Here is a 15,649-nt window from a genome sequence, read left to right as displayed (position 1 = left end):
AAAAAAAAAAAAAAAAAAAAGAAAGATTGTCTGAGTTCAGAAAATCATGGTCCTCAAAACATGTAAATAAATGCCAGGAAGCACATACTAATTATTAACACAGGACTAAATATTTCCCAGGACGTTCTCAGGACAGACCCATTTAAACACAATCACCTGGCACTTACTCTAGATCGTATCTGGAAAGGCACGAAAGCAGAAGGCCCTATCCAGATTCGGGTTCCACTGGCTAGATTGGGTCCTATACCTATGTTCTGATATCCAACAAGAGTGAACAGGTCCCCTTTGTTGAATGTAAATATGTGTCACAGGAGGCACAAAATCAGGTCTAAGAACGATCCAGGAAACAAAATGCCCCTGAGGTGAAGAGCCCTCTGCCTTTTTCCTGGAGCCTCTCTCACAGTTCCACTAGGCATTGTTCAGCCTGAATCTTCCTTTTAAAGCCTGTTCCAAAGATCATTCTACGCTATTCTGGTACTCGGGTTTCAGTTTATTTTAAGCTTAACTTCAGTCCTCTGTTAAATTGTGAAATTGTCTTTCCACATTGAAATAAATTCTGAAAACTTATTCTTTACATTTTAGCATTTAAAATCCCATCAATTTTTTAGCTTATATATATATATATATATATATATGTATATATATATATTTCTAAGGTGTAAAAAAGTATGAAATAATAAACGTTTGGACTTTACTTTTACAATTTAAAATACACAGAAGGTCTTGTGCTCCTGGGCTAAAAGATGAATGGAGACAACTTAGCTTGTTACACAAGCATCTTTGATGTTATGTCATTGGTTTATGAAATTGTCAATTTTGTACAAAAGAAACTATCTAAATCAAGCATAAAATTTACACAATATGCAAAACAATTTGTTACTTTTGATAGATAGGAATGAATGTACCTTCTTTTCCAATCCATTTTATAAGCCATCGTCTACGCATTTCAATGAACCGACTATCATCCTGCTCCCAATTTCTAGCCAATCTAAAAGATTAGCACACAGGCTCTCACCATGCAGGACGTGATGAAATGGGACGCTCTTCATCATTTCCAAGTAGCTGATTGCAGAGATAGCCTCTGGAAGTGCATAATTGAATACTGCTGTGCATGACTTCAAGCAGGCTCCCTTTGACACAGGTGAAAATACAAACCCTTTTAAATAGAAATATGTTTTTATTCATTCCCCTCCCTTACAGTCTCCTCACATCATTACAATTAGTATAATTTAGTGATTAAAGAACTTTTAATGTGGCTTGCGCATAAGCCAAGAACTCTTATTACCACCATAGTCTGAAATAAGAATAATCACAAATATTACATCATTGAAAACTCTCAGATACCATGGCTTCCATTAATCTGAACACTAGGAGAAGAAAAGATCAATACTGGCATTGATACATACTGAACAGTTGTTTCACACAGCAAAGGACACTATGATGGGCGGGATGTCAGCACCACAACCTGCAAGTTTTAATCTGCAAGTAATGTAGAAATAAATGTTCCTAGATTCAATTAAAATTATACATGAATATTGTAGGGACAGAATGTCAGAGACTACAAAAGCATCCACAGGACCCTTTTATGTGAGTGATAATGGGAAGGGATCACTCAGAAAAAGATACCGAGTTCATAAGAAAATGCTGGAGAGCAAGCTCACACTGAGTAAAAATGAGATGCCTTCTTGCCATTTGCTGAATGCCTTTTTACCAGGTTGGGAATAAATGTTGCTTAAATGGTATTTTTTTTTTCATTCAACTTCGTGTTTTTTGAATACTTTTTATAGCATGCAATGGAAGATGTTGATATTTCAGCGCTTTTGATAGTAATGAAATTTTAATGCATATTTAACAACTTTCTCCAGGCCTTTGCAATAGAGAATGTTCATGGCTTGCTATTTATAACATCTATTGAAGTGCTTTTTGAAAAGAGTATTTTCCAATAAGCCAGCAATATCTGTCTGGTTACAATTAGTTTGTGGACTAAAAGTGTAGTAAAATGTAATTCCTTGTATTAATTATTTATGTATATGTGTGTTCCTGTATCCCTGTGTCTCTCTGTGAGTCTGTATGTGTGTGTGTGTGTGTGTGTGTGTGTGTGTGTGTGTGTGTGTCTGTGTGTCTGTGTGTCTGTGTGTTTAGAGGTTGGAATGGATATGGAAAATGTTTTTTAAATTTCATTTCCTTGATGAGTTTTTACCTTTCTAACTCTCCATAAACATAAATGTATTGAAGATATACAACAATACTGGAAATGACTTACCAGCTCAACTACTGAGTAACAGAGGGACTAATAGGGAAGGATGCAAAAGTATTAATTTGCTGAGGATGCCAAAATCTAGGGATTTTGAACATTTTGAAAGTTTTCTTTGAACAACTTCTCCTGGACATGAGAAGTTCATAATCAGAGTACTCGAGAGCTGGCTCTCAAGGACACCGATAAAATGATGGAACCCAAGTCTCTCTCCTGGACTTATAAAAGACTGGCTATCCTTCCATTCAAAGTTCCCTCTGTGTTTGTGTATTTGCCACCATGTTCTCCTTGACTAAAAGCAAATCAGTCGTGTTGATCTAGGACCCGCACTACGAATCCAGCACTGTCATTCCATTACCTTATAGGACTCTATTAATGAAGCCGTGATCTGAGGGCAGGAACTCTAGAGTTCAACATGCAATTTTAGAGACTGTGCATTCTAAACCTGAGCAGTAGTGTGTCTTCTTTCACTTTTAATGGTTTCAAAATTGAGGAAGATCAGAAGAATTTCTCCAGATTTCTCGTTAACTGTCCTGGAAGTATCAGAGCAATAGTGCTCTCTGAATTCCCGTTTACTCTACCCCACAAATTTCTGGTCTGACATCCATCTAGAATGCTCTGCAAAGAACTCTATATTTGGCCTGCTCTATCATTAGTTTAGGTAGGATCTTGATGTATACTTAGATTACTTTAGAACATTGCTTTTGCCTTAACCTCCAGAGTGCAGGGATTACTTTAATGGGCACCAAACCATTATGTCCTGTAATGTTCCTCTAAATGAATTTGCATACAAAAAAGGATTAATATAATTTTTAGTGAGTCTAGACTTCAAGAAAATCAAACATGATCAATATTTTGATATAGCAGGGAATGTTAGAAATATATGCTAATCAGAACTAGTAAGATGGCTCACTAAATAGCACGCTACCATCAAGTCTAGGAACCTGGATTTGATTCAAAGTTCCCACATGATGGAAAAGATTACTGATTCCCACAAGTAATCCTTAGACCTCAATAGGCTCACTGCGTGAGACTTGCATACATAAACACAAAACCATATTTTAAAAAAGAAAGAAAGAAATTGATACTAAGCAAAGATCATTCTATATAATGAAGAAATTAGACATTACTCATATCCTCCAAAGGAAAGCTGAAAATTACCCAGTCGGGATTGCTTTTAAAAGACATCATACAATAACACAACTATGCTAAGTTAAAATTATGCCCGACATTTGTTAAAATGCAAGGCAAATTATATTGAGGGGTGCACAGTAATAAAAAAAAAAACTTTTATGCTTCAGTCTTGGAGAAGGATCTCACTGCATGGCCAAATGACAAGTTATAGTCAGCAAAGGAAGGTTTGAGGCTGGCGATGTGGTGCAGGTGTCAAAGTGCTTGCTATGCAGGCATGAACATCTGATGTAAAAACACAGTGTGAAAGAGCATGTCTGTGATACTATTGCTGGGTAGGCAGAGAAAAATAGGTCCCTGGAGGCACTGTGGCCAGACAGTAGTCCACTTCAAAACAATGAGGCCGAAATCAATTGAATAAGACATCCACTCACATACACACACACATGCACACACACAGTATACACAGAGAGAGAGACAGACAGAGACAGAGACAAAGAGACAGAGACAGACAGAGACACACAAAGAGCAGGGATAGAGATTCAATAGTACATGGCTGTTATCACATTGTTTTAAATGTAAAGTCAGGAGTATAATAGGTCAAAGTTTGCCTTGGCTATATTGTGAATTCAAGAACAGCCTGTACTATTTGAGTTCCTGCATCTCCAGAGGAAAACAAACCAAAATAATCAAACAAAAATGAGTTCAGAGGGATAGTAAACCAACTTGAAACGATTCTTGCATTCTTTCTTTTTTAAATATTTTGTCATTTTTTATTACCTTTATATTTTTTTTACAGTCCAGTTGTTACCCGCCTCCTAGTCCTGATTCCTGCAGTATCTCATCCCATTCCTCCTCCCCCTGTCTCCAAGAGAATGTTCTCCCTCCACCAGTTCTCCCCACTCTCTGGGGCCTCAAGTCTCTTGAGAGTTGGGCAAGTCTTACCCCACTGAGACCAGACCTGGCCGTCCAATGTCAGGGGTCTCAGACCAGGCAGTGTATGTTGTCTGGTTGGTGGCTCAGTGTCTGAGAGTTCTCAGAGGTCCAGGTTAGTTGAGACTGCTGGACTTCCTACGGGGTCACTCTCCTCCTTCGCTTCTTCCAGACTTTTCCTAGTTCAACCACGGGGGTCCCCAACTTCAGTTCAAGGCTTGGGTGTAAGTATTTGCATCTGTCTCCATCAGCTGCTTTTTGGGCCTCTCAGAGGAAAGCCATGGTAGGCTCCTAGTATCCAGCCTTGGAATCACCCCTTGAGATGGATCCCAAGTTGGGCTGGTCAGTGGACCACCTTTCTCCCAGTCTCTTCATCATTTTTTGTCCCTGCAGTTCTTTTAGACAGGAACAATTCTGGGTCAGAGTTTTTGACTGTGAAATCGCAACTCCATCCCTCCACTTGGTTCCCTGTCTTTTTACTTGGGGTGGACTATACAAGTTCCCTCTCCCCACTGTTGGGCATTTTATGCAAGGTTCCTCCCTTTGAGTCCTGAAAGTCTCTCACCTCCCAGGTCTCTGGTACTTTCTAGTGGGTCTCTCATATCTCCCCCCCCCCATTCCATTCATTCTGCTGACCCTCAGGGCTTCTCTCCTGTCTTTCCCCATACCTGATCATGTTCCCCTTTACGCTCCCCCTTCCCTCTCTCTCCTGCTGCCTCCCACAGTTACTTTTTTCTCCCTCCCAAGTGGGATTGAAGCATCCTCACTTGAAGCTTGTTAACTTTCTTGAGTACTGCAGATTGTATGCTGGGTATTCTGTACATTTTTGGCTAATATACACTTATTAGTGAGCATATACCATGCATATATTTTGGGGTCTGAGTTTCCTCACTCAGGATGATCTATCCTAGTTCTATCCATTTGCTGCAAAACTCAGTATGTCCTCATTTTTAATAGCTGTGTAGTATTCCATTATGAAAATGAAATACATTTTCTGTATCCATTCTTCTGTTGTGGGACATCCGGGTTGTTTTCAGCTTCTGGCTATCACAAGATAAGGCAGCTATGAACATAGTGGAGCATGTGCCTCTGTGGTATGATCAGGCATCTTTTGGTTATATGCTCAAAAGCATATAACCATATACAGCTGGGTCTTTAGGTAGATCTACTTCTAATTTTCTCCCTTGCATTCTTATGGAAGAAAACCTGGAGTCAGAGACCATCAGATAGCCAGAGGGAAAGTGAAGAATGGTGGACATACTTTAGTTTTCAGAAATGTCCAATATAAAAGATAGAGGTGCTAGCTAACCTCACTCAGCAGAGTTCATGGCTATAATTTAGTTTTAGAAAGAGATATAAAGATAGGCTTAGGACAAATTTAGAAGCCTAAAGTTTGACAATACATAGGATCTTTCTACAATTGGCAGCATTTTGATGACAGAGATGAGTAGAAAAGAGTTATATAAACTTACAGGCTGCTAAAATTCTTTTGAATTTCATGTGGCATCTTTTTTTTTATTACTATGTTCTTGCTCCTTGTTTTTAAATATATTTTAATTAACATTTAGCTGTATAACTTGCCCTCATCTCTCTTTCCTCCAACACCTCTCATGCCCCACTTCAGGCTCCCTTAAGCCGGTGGCCACATTGTCTTTGATTAAATGCTTTATAGTAATTGGAAAGCCAGCACTTAAATCAGTTTTGAAAAGTGGTGCCCCAATATCCTTAGAGCTTCAGGATATGTAAGGCATAAATATTTAATTTCTGGATGACTAGCCCAGAAAGACAAAGTGTAATCATGTAACTTCTTACAGAGTTAGTTCATCTTATGTCAATGTAAAACTAAGATATAGAATGTTTTCAGGAGCGTGCCTGCTTCACAAGAGCTTATCACCATAGTTGTTTTCTTTTTGCAGTAAAAGTCAAATTTCTAGATATTTAGTCTGTTACTTCGTTTCTTATCTCCATAGTCAAAGAAACTACATAGCTTTAGAGAACTAAAGGTCTTCCATGTAAATTTAACTTGGAAGATAGCCTTGTGAATAAATTTTCTATCGATAATAAAAAAATAAGAAGAAGAGCTAGATGTCATAAGGGAGAAGGTTTCTTACATTTAAATTTTGAAAGAAAACAGCCATAAAGCAAAAAAAGAAACTTTTATTATAGCTTACATGTCAACAATATTTGATACGGACCAAGGTCAAGTTTTCTCTTAAAGAAAAACCATAGGCTATAAATTGCTCAGCTTGTTGAAAAGGAAAGAGGGTTTATACCTTTACTATAAGTACTACCTGCTTTATTTTAAACTTTTTCTTTTGCTCCCACTGTGAATGCCAAAGACATGACATGAATGTAAAGATTTTAAAAACACAAGCTAGGACTGGAGAGCTGGATCAAGCTTTCGACACTCAATGACGTTCAGCAGAAGTTGTATTTAGCTATAGAATCCTTGTCGGAATAAAATGTGAAAGTGAAGGCAGTCCACACTACCAATTAATGTTCCCAATAAATAAATCAAAGAACACGGTGAACAACGTTTTCTGTCTTGAGGTGAAGGCTAAGTCAAATGAAAGGAAAATTCAAAACACAGTAATATGAATTTTCACATACTCAGTTATAAGAAATCAACAAAGCGAAGGGCCTCATTTTTTATTGCACTTCCTTCTCTTGTCTCAAATCATGACACTAACATCCTCTTTCGTACCAGAAAATGCCATTCCAACAGCCTTTACTGTCAGCAATGCTATTCTTACCTCCCTGGTGTTTCCTGGTTTGTTGATGAAAGCCTCCAGATTTTCCTTCTTGTCGTATCATTAAAGATAAATGACCATGAGATTTTCATAGGTAACCTCACTGGATACATTTTCTTCCTTCCTTCCTTCCTTTCTTTCTTTCTTTCTTTCTTTCTTTCTTTCTTTCTTTTAATTAGGAAAAAAAGACTTAGTCTTTGCTGATTTATCTTACCCTCAAGAATGCAAAGGTGCTCCCTGCTCCAGCAAAAGGATCCTTAAAAGTTGCCAAATGAGAGCTTTGCAGACATGTGTGATTCTACATGCTGTTGTGAGGGGATAACACATGAGACGTCTGTGATCCTATTGAAATGTGTATTTGTATGGATATATTATTGTGAATAATTTCCTTGATTAATACTCTGTCACAAACAGTAATAAATCACTGATAGATTATTTTAAAACTATTTGTATATATAATGTAGCTATATGAGGGAACTCTTTTGGGCTACTGTTATTTCTATTCTTCATTCATTTCATTAAAAAGAGTGTCTTAACTTTTTGTTGATAAAATACTAGTAATAGGCTTGAGATAATTAACTTATAAAATAAAAATTATTTTTGGCTCATAGATTTGGATACTGTGCTCATACATCTCTGGAGGAAGAAAGTCACAAATTTGGTGGGATCATTTGACACAGCATAGAACAAACCAAAAAGAAAGTGGAATTTGGATCTCACATACTTGGCAGAGTAAAGCACTAAGGATTTAATAACCTTCACCATGGACCAATTGTTAAAGGGTCCAGCATCTGCCAAGGACACACCCTACAGATGTAGTGGAACAATACAAATTCACACCATAGCAATGATTAGCTTTAAACCAGGTCTAGTGTCTCATATCTGCTCCACCAGCACTGGAGACTGAGTTAGGAAGGCCATTGGCTTAAAGATCAGCCTAAGCATCATTAGGATACTTATTTTACAAACAAAATGACAAGACTTAATCAACATTTGGGTGCGTCCAGTTTATGGATAAGACATGTCTCCTGTTTCCCTAACCTACCCTTCCCTTCCCATTCATATATGTGTGTGTGTGTGTTGGTGTGTATGTGTGAGTGTGTGTATGCGTGTGGAACAGAGTGAACTGTAATATACTGCAGAAATAATGTAGGATGTATTATATATATATATATATATATATATATATATATATATATATATATATCAAAGGAAAAAGCTACATATTTAAGAGGGAACAAGTGGTTGGGTATGGGAGGGTTGTAAGGAAGGAGATAAAAGGGAAGAAATGATTAAAAATTATCTTTTAATTTCAAATTTCAGATTAAGAAAAATCATTTTAAAGGAGATTGAACCTCATATGAATATGACTAGTTTTCCCAGTGGAATATTTTTATCCACAAAGGCCTTAGTAATTTTTGTACGTGTCTCAAGTAGGCGTACCATAATAATTTTTATCTATTTTGCCTCCATGAAAATTGGAGCCAATAGCAACTCGTAATGTGCTCATGTATTTTCACAAGCTCTTCAAATATCTTTGAAGTGCACCCATGTCCTTCCTCCCACTGCTCCACTATCGCGATGGTTACTCATCCTACATTATTCCTGCAGTATATTACAGTTCACATAATGGACCAATCTCTAAAATGCCAAACTTTTCTAAGCAGATATTAATGTAACATTAAGTCACAAGCAGTTTGCACATTACCTAAAACTGGATAATAATTATTCTACATCAATACAGAAAACCACGCAAATCACTTAACCTGCCTAAATTAAGTAATGTTAAAGGAAATATATGTTCCTTTAATTCATCTGCATTAATGAAATGTGAGTATGCAGATATAGATCTGTGTTTTCCTACATTCTATTCCCAATAAGTATTCTTCTGAGGAAGCATTTTCTCAAAATGAGATTCTAAGTATGTCCATGATTTGTACATAGCTTCCCAAATCAGATATTCGAATTGACATCTATGAATCATCTGGGTTTTAAATGTAGCACCCTAGAGAAGTGAACACTTTTGTAATGCCACACTTTGTTCTGTAGGGTCAGTGCTGAGGGTCCTCCATGAGCAGTCCTCGTTAGGGACTTGCTATAAATGCTCTCTTGACATTTCACACCCAGGTGTGGCAAAAATGTAGATGCAAAGAAAAGCTGCATACACTCACTACATGTTGCAAGGTAGCTGTAAATTCTGCCGGTACTTATGATTTTGTTCGTTTTACTCTAGTATGGAAAATGAATGTGTAAGGAAAAGTATAAGCTTGTAAAGAAGAGGAATTTTTCTTTTCTGGTTGCTTCTGTGAGGTTTTTTTGTGCCACCGGGAAGAATGTGGCACAAACTTAGCATTACGCTTTGGGAATTTAGTTCACAGGATCTTTCTACAACATGCAGAAGCTGTTCTTTGTTCCTTTTCCTGTCGTTCCTCTTCCTTTGGTGACTTAACATGAAGCCTAAGTCACCTGAAGAGGGATAGCAAAGGCACTCCTATGTCTGACGTGGCATAGACCATGACCAGCCTCTTAGCACTAATATTGCCCTTGATATAGTCACATGAAATGAACTGCATGAGAAAAAAATAGAACCAGAGAAGTTGTATTCACTTTTGAAAATCCCTTTCATACATAGTCATTATTTCTAATTAGATTTTTGTTAGTAGTATACAATCTCAGAAATTGATCTTATATTAATATTTTAAGAATCCAATCCCTAGAGAGCACTGCATACTAGTTGTGGCTTTCTGTTTATGGCTGGGTTTTTATGTTAGTGTGTTAGAGCAATTGTTTGATTTGCCTGATTATTACGAAATGATACTCGTAAGTCTATAAAAATCTTGGAAATAGCATTTTCTAATAACTTAAGGCAATTAAGTTTTTGCTTAATAATTTTAGTATTAATGTCCTCCCACATAAAATAAAATTAATTTATTTCTGAGACATAAAATTCTTCTAGTTATTCATATTTTTTACATTTATAGCCACATTGGAAATTTTAGATGAAATTTTATTAAACAGAACTAAGCCAATAAGTCACAACTTGTATATCTAACTCAGTTATGCTTTTGATATATTTGACTTAAACAACCAAAACAAATAAAAATAATAATAAAAGGAGAACTTATAAAAATCCACTAAAATAAATCAGATAATTTACTGAGACAAAATCAACTTAGGGTATAGTACTCATTTGCCCATCGAGATGTTATAAAATAACACTTATAATTTGAAGACAAGATAATATTTTGAACCTAGAAACCTGTGTCTATTTAAGTAAGAAAATATTTTAAGAGATTTTTAATTATACAGTGGCACAGACTTCTTTGAAACCCTACTTCTCAATCTACATCTGTTTTATCCTGCACGTCTTGAGTCTAGTTTCCATAGACGGGGCTAGTGCAACAGTTCGGTTGTGAAGAAGACTTGCTGCTCTTCTAGGGAACCTGGGCTCCATTCCAAGCATCTACCTAGAGGCTTCCAACTGCCTGTAAATCCAATTTAAAGAGATGTAGCATCCAATTATGGCCACCAAGGGAACTGCATTCATGTGGTGCATGAGCACACAAGCCACAAATACATATAGAAACGAATAAATAAAAATTAAGTTACCAAAAAGATGTGAACTATTTGACTCAACACATATCAAGAGTTTATGTTTGCTTCCATCACATACAGGGCAGGAGCGGGAAGCTATTTTGTTCTAAGGGAACCATCTAAGCAGATGACAATAGAGGTGCATGAAGGCAAAGCTGATATAATGTAACAGACCCAACCACAGAGCATGTACAGGGAAGCACATATTAATCATGTGCTTTAACTTGAAGACACCATATTTGATGAATCCTATGTGCCTAATTTCCACTGATAAATAAAGTCATCTAACTCTGGAGAGAAATGAATAGCACCGCAAGGTTTGTTAATGCTTCCATCCATATTTCTAAAACACCCTAGTTACTTTATGCTAACTATGTTTTTGTACATCCATCAACCAATCATTTTAAATATAAATGAACATAGTATTTCACATAAGTTAGATAATTTCTTCAAATTCAGTCCCAGCAAAACTGAAAGAAGACCATACATACCAGGAGTTTTAAGGATCACAAGGTATGAAATAAGAAATGTCAAAAAAAAAACCCAAACATAAACAAACAACAACAAAATAAAAACAAGCAAACAACAACCACATTTTGATGAAGGGGTTTGGATGAAAAATTGTTTAAGTTAAAATTCATACAAATTGATTCTTTATGTTACTTTCCCCACACAGTATCATTACATAAGGGAATTTCAATAATTGGCCCATGCTTTCAACATCTTGCGAGTTGGGAGACACCAAGTGTGACAGGTTAGATTTTTCATCTTGATACAATCTAGAATTCCTTAGGAGGAGAATTACAATGGAGGGACTGTCTAGACCAGATTTGCCTGTGCTCATGTCTGTAGAGGATTGTTTTGGTTGTGCTAAGTATTCAGGGAAACTCAGCCTAAAATTAGTAGCTCAGTTCCCTAGGTTTTGGTCCTAGATTGTATAAAAAATTAAGAAAGTGGCTGAGCAAAGGCATAGACACATGCAATCATTCTGTCTGCCCTGTCTACAGTGTGTGTAGGTTCAGATACTTCAAGTTCCTGCTACCTTCACTTCCCTCCTAAGATGGACTGCCACCTGGAATTGTGACTTAAAATAAAACCTTTTACCATTAGCTTTGTCTGCTACTTTGTCACAGCTACAATAATGTAAACTACTACAGATATATACACAGAGCTGAACAAACACAGTGTGCATGCAGCTGCGTCATGGCCATCAACCTTCGCCAATACCAGACTATACTCAGCAAACTGATTTTCACATAGAAATCATGTTTCTGCCACTCTCATTCCTTAACATGCAAGGATAGATTGAACTTGCATTCAGATTCTCTTGTGATTCTTTGGATGAGAATGTTCCATTTTCTGTAGCTCTCAAAAAATCCCCAATGTTGTTGCCCAATCATGTTTTAAAAACTTGATAAAAATATACTTCTGAGCTCCCTCCCTCCATTCTTTGTCTTAATAATTTTATCTGGTTACTTTTTATGAATTACTTTTGTTTTATCAATTTTCGGAATAAAACATCTAATTTGTACAGGTAAACTATCTCAAAAATGCAAAAAAGAAAACACAGGTACTTTTCTAGTATATCAGTTTCCCCATTTTTTTGAATTTTGAATAAAGTTTATTGATAAGGAACAAAATATATTATTGACATTAATGTATTATACATATGAAAGTGATTTTTACAATACAAATACTCTCAGGACTTCATTCCTGGTTCGCCAATATTGTCTAGAAATAAGTATAAGATCTTCATTGTTCTATGAACAAAAAAAAATATGATTCAAATGAAAACGTCCTTAAACATTTTTAGTTGGTGGATTTTAACATGTTATATCAAGTCACATGTATTGTTTGCTTCAATTTACAAAAGATAACACAACATCCGAGGAAATGATTCACTGAGTTGAATACATTAAAGGCCATTTTTGTCAACTAAAAATAGAACTAATCTGTTAGGGAAGACATGAAGTTACTGTATGAAGTAATCCTTGAAAAACAATGTTTCCTAATAAGCAACAACAGTCAAGGCAAGTTTCATGAACGTAACCCATAAGAGTTCAGTGGAACTTCAAATAAATTATACCACATTTCTTGAGAAAAGGAAGACCATCAACACGCCCAAATTGGGATCCAGGTCAATAGGAGGCCACAAAGCCTGACACTATTACTGAGGCCATGGTATGCTCACAAAAAGGGGCCTATTATGACTGCCCTTTCAAAGTCCCAACAAGGAGCTGAAAGAGTCAGATGCAGATATTTGCACCTAACCAATAGACAGAAGCTGGTGACCCTTGTGCTTCAATTAGGGAAAAGCTGGAAGAAGCTGAAGAGGAGGGCGATTTTGTAGGAGGACCAGCAGTCTCAATTAACCTGGACTCCTAAGATCTCTCAGACACTGGACCACCAACCAGGCAGCATACTCCAGCTGATATGAGGCCCCCAACACATATACAGCAGAGGACAGCCAGGTCTGGGCTCAGTTAGAGAAGATACACCTAACCCTCAAAAGACTGGAGGCGCCAGGGAGTTTAGAGGTCTGGTGGGGTGGAGGAAGTGGAGGTGGGGAGAAAGTATGGGATGGGGAATAGTAAGATGGTGGACTGGGAGGGGAATTAAATCTGGAGTATATATATAAAAAGATTAAGTAAAATTAATATATGTATTTATATTGAAAAATATTTGAAGAATAATGGGAAATAAAAATAATAGAAAATTTTTTTGAAAATTCTTAGCTGAATATATTTTCAAAAACATTTTTATGTGACTCAAAAGACTATAAGGCAAGTTCTAGATAACTATGTGTCTATTGCCAAGGTAGGTAATTATCCAGAATGTTCACCTCTCGGGTGGGTCCAGACTCTTTAATCTTTGATACTCTATATCAAATCTGCCTCTATGTTCATAATGTTGGGATAAAAGCATGCTTAACAATCTTGTGTAGACCAAAGCCACACAATGGAAGAAGTCAAGTCTAAGTGGATCAAAGATCTCAACATCAACCTGGATGCGCTAAATCTAATAGAAGAAAAAGTGGGGAATAGCTTGAACTCTTTGGTATAAGAGACAATTTTCAGAACAGAACACCAATGGCTCAGGCTCTAAGATCAACAATTGATAAGTGGGACCTCATGAAATGGAAAAGCTTCTGTAAGGCAAAGGACACTGTCAATAGGACAAAACAACAACCTACAGATTGGGAAAAGATATTCACCTACCTTTCATCTAACAGAAGGCTAATACTCAAAATACATAAAGAACTCAAAAAGTTAGAAACCAACAAACAAAACATACTAATTTTAAAATGGGGTATTGAACTAAACAGAAAAACTCTAAACAGAAAAATCTTGAATGGCCAAGGAACACTTAAAGAAATGTTCAACATCCTTTGTCATCAAGGAAATATAAATCAAAATAATCTTCCTCCATCTAAACCATCAGAATGGCTAAGATAAGAGACTCTAATGACAGCACATTCTAGTAAGCAAAGGAACATTCCTCCATTGCTGGTAGGAGTACAACTATTCCAGAAATCAATCTTGTGGTTTCTCAGAAAGTTGAGAACAGTTCTAACTGAAGATCAAGCTATACCACTCCTGAGCATATACCCAAAGATGCTCTCTACCATACCAGAAGGAAATGGGCTCTAGTATGTCCATAGGAGCTTTATTCATAATAATCAGAAACTGGAAACAACCCAGATGCCTCTCAAATTAAAAAAATGGATACCAAAAATGTTGTTCATTAACACAGTAGAATACTACTCAGCTATTAAAAACAAGGGCATCATGAATTTTGCAGGCAAATGGATAGAAATAGAAAATATTATCCTGAATGAGGTAATATTGAGTCTGGACCCCCAATGGAGAGATAAGAACAGCAACCTATCCACCAAACTTTTAACCCAAAATTTGTCTTGTCTATAAGAAATGCAGGAACAAAGATGAAGCAGAGACTGAGGTATTAGCCAACAAAAAATTGACCCAACCTGAGACCCATCCCATGAACAAACACCAATCCCTGACACTATTAATGATACTCCATTTTGCTTGCATACAGGAGTCTTCTCCTCTGAGAAGCTTCACCCATCAGCTGACTGAAACAGATGCAGAAGCCTACTGCCAAATGTTCGATATTGGTTGGAGCTCAGGGAATCTTATCAAAGAGTTGAAGGAAGGATTGGGATTCTAGAGGATATAGGAACCCCACAGGAAGACCAACAGAGTCAAATAACCTGGACCCTTGGGGCCTCTCAGAGACTGAGACAACAACCAAAGAGCATACGTGTGCTGGACCTAGCCCCCTGGTACATATATAGCAGATGTACAGATTCATGTGGTTCCCCCAGCAACGGGAGCAGGAGCTGCCTCTAAAACTGTTTCCTTTCTATAGAGTCCATTCCCCCAAAAGGCCTGCCTTGTCTAGCCTCAGTTGGAGAGGACATGCCTATCCCTACAGAGACTTGATGCTCTAAGGTGGGAGTCCCACCCTCTCAGAGGAGAAGGGGATGGGAGATGGGGGACTGTGTGAGGGAAGCAGGAAGAAGTGGGGGTCGCAGCAATTGGAATGTAAAATGAATAAATGAAGAAAGAAAGAGAGATAGAAAGAAAGAAAGAAAGAAAGAAAGAAAGAAAGAAAGAAAGAAAGAAAGAAAGAAAGAAAGAGAGAGAGAGAGAGAAAGAAAAAGAGTAAAAGAGAAAGAAAGAAAGAAAGAATATGTAATAATAACTTTTAGGGCAAGTATTAATGAATATGAAGTTCAGATCTGTATTTTCCCAGGCTCAATTTCAAAAGTTAAATTGATCAATGCTGATTCCTTTTGTACAGTTTGTTTCCACAGAGATTATCAGAAGCCCAACCCTACCCCCAACCAAAAGCCCTCAATTGACTCCTCTATTTATACTGTCTATTATTAGACACCATAAAAGGAAACTTTGTACTTCAGCTCATAGCATAATCACATCCTAAAAGCAACCCACTGAGAGCA

Source organism: Mastomys coucha, unplaced genomic scaffold, assembly GCF_008632895.1.
Source record: "Mastomys coucha isolate ucsf_1 unplaced genomic scaffold, UCSF_Mcou_1 pScaffold17, whole genome shotgun sequence".
NCBI classification, from domain to species: domain Eukaryota; kingdom Metazoa; phylum Chordata; class Mammalia; order Rodentia; family Muridae; genus Mastomys; species Mastomys coucha.
Note: the sequence above shows the minus strand (reverse complement) of the source record.